Source organism: Coregonus lavaretus, assembly GCF_964263955.1.
Source record: "Coregonus lavaretus genome assembly, chromosome: 19".
Lineage (NCBI taxonomy): Eukaryota > Metazoa > Chordata > Actinopteri > Salmoniformes > Salmonidae > Coregonus > Coregonus lavaretus.
The window spans coordinates 31,093,064-31,099,063 of NC_140006.1; positions in this window are offsets into that span (position 1 = coordinate 31,093,064).

Consider the following 6,000-nt stretch of genomic DNA (forward strand, 5'->3'; position numbering starts at 1 on the left):
ACTCAGTACTTTGTTGACGCACCTTTGGCAGCGATTACAGCCTCAAATATTCTTGGGTATGACACTACAAGCTTGGCACACCTGTATTTGGGGAGTTTCTCCCATTCTTCTCTGCAGATCCTCTCAAGCTCTGTCAGGTTGGATGTGGAGCATCGCTGCACAGCGATTTTCAGGTCTCTCCAGAGATGTTAGATTGGGTTCAAGTCCGGGCTCTGGCTGGGCCACTCCAGGACATTCAGAGACTTGTCCCAAAGCCACTCCTGTGTTGTTTTGGCTGTGTGCTTAGGATTGTTGTCCTGTTGGAAGGTGAACCTTCGACCCAGTCTGAGGTTCTGAGCACCCTGAAGCAGGTATTCATGAAGGATCTCTCTGTAGTTTGCTCCGTTCATCTTTCCCTTGATCCTGAATAGTCTCCCAGGCCCTGCCGCTGAAAAACATCCCCACAGCATGATGCTGCAACCACCATGTTTCACCGTAAGGATGGTGCCAAGTTTCTTCCAGACGTGATGCTTGGCATTCAGGCCAAAGAGTTCAATCTTGGTTTCCTCAGACCAGAGAATCTTGTTTCTCATGGTCTGAGAGTCCTTTAGGTGCCTTTTGGCAAACTCCAAGCGGGCTGTCCTGTGCCTTTTACTGAAGAGTGGCTTCCGTTTGGCCACTCTACCATAAAGGCCTGATTGGTGGAGTGATACAGAGATGGTTGTCCTTCTGGAAGGCTCTCCCATCTCCACAGAGGAACTCTGGAGCTCTGTCAGAGTGACCATCAAGTTCTTGGTCACCTCCCTGACCAAGGCCCTTCTCCCCCGATTGCTCAGTTTGGCCGGGCGGCCATCTCTAGGAAGAGTCAGGGTGGTTCCAAACTTCTTCCATTTAAGAATGATGGAAGCCACTGTGTTCTTGGGGACCTTCAATTATGCAGAAATTTTTTGGTACCCTTCCCCAGATCTGTGCCTCGACACAATCCTGTCTTGGAGCTCTACGGACAATTCCTTTGACCTCATGGCTTGGTTTTTGCTCTGACATGCACTGTCCACTGTGGGACCTTATATAGACAGGTGTGAGCCTTTCCAAATCATGTCCAATCAATTGGATTTACCACAGGTGGACTCCAATCAAGTTGTAGAAACATCTCAAGGATGATCAATGGAAACAGGATGCACCTGAGCTCAATTTTGTGTCTCATAGCAAAGGGTCTAAATACTTATGTAAATAATCTATTTATGTTTTTAATTTTTAATAAATGTGCAAACATTTCTAGAAACCTGTTTTTGCTTTGTCATTATTGGGTATTGTGTGTAGATTGATGATGAAAATTTTTTAAATAGATTTTAAATTGTATTTGAACACAGGTCTAGAACACATTGGGAGATCGGGTGGGTCGGTACAGTGAGGGCTGTTCTGACTGAGGTGACACCTGTTTCTGCTTGCTTGCCGGTTTCCCTGTGTTTATGCTGTATTCTCTGGGGTGGATGGAGTCTTTATGGGTGTTTCGAGAGGAAGCTGTGCTAGTCACAGAGAGAAACTGAAGCATAAATCCTGAAGGAGACAAAGGAATTGTCCCAAATGGCACCCTATTGCCTATTATAGTGCACTTCTTTTGACCAGAGCACTATGGGCCCTGGTCAAAAGTAGTGCACGATATAGGGAATAGGGTGCTATTTGGGACTGAGACAAAGGAAACCAATAGGAGGAAGTCCCCCAGGTCAAATCTTAACCTTCTCTTCTGTTGGAGGAACCTCTGGTGGGGTTTTACTGTGGATAAACATAGACCATGGTGTTGTGTACCTACCTATCTAGCTACCTACCACACACAGACAGGCTGACAGGCACCACAATCCTCAGCAAACACTGTTTCATCACAACCACATTGGTACAGTTTTATATGATCTAAGGTAATCTCATTAATGTCTGTGGCCTGTCATGGAACACCATTAAACAGAGGATTGTGGCACTCCTTTGTGGAAGCTTTATACAAGCTTTTTACGATCTCAGGTATTAGTTTGTACAGTATATTTTGTACAGTATAGTTTGTAGCTACTTTTCTTGACATGTGGCGAGGTAAGAAATGCAGCCTGGCAGCACTAGCCAAATACAGCAGGAGTCCTGACTCCTAAAGGCATTTATACTCCAAACAGAATTCACCCAGCTTCTCTCTTTCAAATGCAGAGAACAGAGAAGACCTTGGACTGGGCAGAACGGAGTGCTCGGGTTGGAGTGTAGGGTTTGAGCGTAGCCTGAAGGTAGGAAGTGGGAGCATGGGGGAGAGTGTGAGGTGAGAGAGGGGGACACCCCACCACCTGGAGAGGGAGGTGCCCCCAGTGCATGACCATCTGGCTCTGTCTCTGGGATTGGACTGGGCTCTAATGGCCATAGATATTTGCAAGCATACACACACACACACTTTCCCTTGTTTTTGTTCTCTCTCTCCCTGTAATTTCAGGACATCCAGATAATGTATTTATTATTCTGCTTTTATGGAGCATCTCCTTTACATCCAGGTGAATAATAAGTCTCTACATTTCATTTATGTGTAATGTCATCTGCTGTCCGCACTACTACAGCCTCTGTTGGTGAGTCGCTATTAAAGGTTCATATTCCCTTTGAGACAGTGGGAATATGGTACATTTATACATTACAAAGTTTGTGTCCCAAATGGCACCCTATTCCAGATTAAGTTCACTACTTTTGACAAGTGCCTGTAGGGCTGAATGTTTATTAGAACCCCCTCTGGTGATGTTGCCTTTTTAATTACTCGTTATTGCCTATTGGGTGTACCTACAGATGGGTCCATTTTGGCTCAAGCATTGCACTGTAACACAATCACAAAATGAGCCACTGGTACTGTTGTGGCTCTAGTTTCCCAGCATGTTGCCCGCTCCTTTCTTGTTATTGACAGTGAGCTACAGATGAGCCTGTTGCTGGGAGGAGAGAGAGAGAGTGGCACCCTATATAGTGAATTACTTTTGACCAGAGCCCTACATAGGGAATAGGGCACCATTTGGGACGTAGCCTGGATGAATGAAGATTAATGACACCACCAGGACTGTGTCTCCTGTTAATAACGCTTATTCATCACTGTCCCTGACTGCCTCTGGACGCTGTAAACACACACAAACACACGTTTGTTTTACTATTCTTGTGGGGACCAAACAATTGCTTCCCATTCTAAATCTTATTTTCCCTAACCCTTAACCACTAACCCTAACTCTTAACCTAACCCTAATTCTAACCCTAACCCTAAACCTAACCCCTAAGCCTAAAATAGCCTTTTTCCTTGTGGGGACTGGCGAAATGTCCCCACTTGTCCGAATTGTCTCAAAATATGAATACTTATTGTGGAACAGTATTTTTAACAGTATGATGTTGATGTTCCTTCCATACAGTTGTGAGTGTATTTCAATTACATCCTATCTGAATACTCTTATGGCCACTGTGTGTGTATTTTAATGGAAAAACATATCAAAGAGTCTGAAAGCTGAAGAGCATGTAAAACATTTTATTTCATTTGAAAGTACTGCACAGTACACACAACCATATGCCTTAGCCAAGATAACATTGAGACCATGAAATAAAAGGAGCTACAATTTAAGAAATAAAAGGGGACCTCTGTCCTCAAACTGCTGCTTGATAGAAACCCATTTCAGCTCTGGCATTTCTACACATAATGGCAAATAAAGACTGGAGAGTGTCCAAGATGGGGGTCTCTAAATGAAAAACATGGATCCTGTCCATCTCCTCAGCCTGATACAGCTGCTGACCAGGGCTGCGTCCCAAATGCACCCTATTCCCTATACAGTGCACTACTTTTGACCAACATGGACATGGTCTAAGAGATGGTCTGTGATTACATTTTAGTCATTTAGCAGACGCTCTTATCCAGAGCGACTTACAGTTAGTGAATGCATCCAAGTTTTTTTTTTTTATACTGGCACCCCGTGGGAAACAAACCCACATCCCTGCCGGCCAAACCCTTCCCTACCTTGGACAACGCTGGACCAATTGTGCGGTGCCCATGGGTCTCCCGGTCGCGGCAGGCTGCGACAGAGCCTGGACTCGAACCAGGATCTCTAGTGGCACAGCTACCACTGCGATGCAGTGCCTTAGACGACTGCGCCACTCGGGAGTCAGTATGATGAAGATATCATTGTATGATTTAATATTTCAAAGTCTCTATGAAGCAGAGTATGAATGTACTGTATTATTTTAGAAATAATTTTAATGAAAATGATAGTTGTTACATGATACAATAGTACACAATTCGTCATGCTAGATCCTGCTACATGATCTCAGACATGCATCAGCATGGAGAAAGGAGCTCAATGGGAATTTGAGTTTAAATGGTAAGTATCATATTTGATCTCGTTTTAGTTAACTCGGTAACACTTGCCACTGTTTTCCAGGGTGTCCATGCTTTGTGGGATAAATCCCAACCATGGCCCAGTCAGCAGCCACAGCCTTAGAGGATTTCGCTCAAACCTGGCTGGCTGCATCTGGAGGAGTCACCTGCTTCTATTTCACTGACTGACTGGTTTTAGGATTAGCCACCAGCGATAGGGGGGCGGTGGCTAGGAGAGGGGATGAGCTCAGTACACACATCCTTCCTTCCAGCTTATCAGTGACCACTGAGCCAGGCCCAGCTGTGGACTAGGAAGAAGTCTGGTGGTGGCGGTGGGGGGTTACCTAAGGAAGGCAATGGAAATAAAATGTGGGCCAAATCAATTAGTGCCACAATCACTGCAGCCCAGGACTGTGACAAATGTCTCTCTGATACCATGGTTTTGTCCTAACTTGTAACCAATTCCATATATAGTACCCTTATGGCCCTGTTCAAAAGAAGTGCACTTTATTGGGAATAGGCTGCCAATTAGGACACAGGCCATCCCAGGCCGCCCACTGTGTGCCTGGGGCAGAACACCTCGGGAAACAATGAGTCCTTGAATGAGTGAATTGTATTTGTATGTAAATCGTATGTAACTGTATTCTATCTTGCGCCTTTTAGCACCTGGTTCATGATGTGATGAGAAGTCTCACAGGATGACTGGAATATAGATGTGGGATCTTAATCTGATCACGCTTTTGTCGCTGAGAATTTTCCTGCACAGCAGGAAATGCAGATGAGCTTTGTCGTTTACATAAATTCACTGAAAACTCACACTATCACGCGGTTATATTAACAGTATTGCACCTTCTTGTAGCCTACTTTTGGCCAGCTAATAGCCTAACCACCGATCAAGCAACATTATGGACTAAATGTTCAAATCCTGTTGCTGCATGATTATTTTGCTGTGACAATATAGATCAAATTAAGATCCTTCATCTGTAAGCATGAGGAAAAACAATGGTAAGATCTATTAAATCTGTATGGATAAAACCATTACAAGTGAGGGAAATTATAATCTATATATGTGTTATGAAGGGAAATTATTTATGGTAGGATTCCATTCCTACTTATGTGTTTATTAACATGAAATGTGTGCAGGGCAGGCAGTTCAACCATTGTAATTTTAATGGGATTTCTACCATTCAACCCCATGTTAATGGGAGACAGTCAAACATGTTGGTTTATTGTGTCTCCCTGACCTGCTGTCTGTGCCATCACCAGAACAATTACACATCTTCTGGTCAGACATGATTGTAAAAGCTAATTATTTTGTCTACTGCCGGCATGCCAGCATTCAGACGAGCCAATTGTGGGACAATAAACTATCAAGCCAATTCAAAAGCAAGCATAAAGGAATTACGTTTCGGGAGCATTGTTGGTACATTACATGAACATTCTGCACCACCATTCAACTGGATATATTTTGAAAGACATCCAGCTTTTCAATTCTCACACAGAGAGGGTCACAGTAGTTAAATTATGTTTTATTCTATTTCCAATTCCAGTCCCGCTCATGCTGAATTTACAAGATATGCATGTTTTCCAGAAAAGGGAATTCCACATAGTGAATTGTGGGAAGAATGTTGAAAGAGGGTTTGAATGGAGAATGTGACGTGATT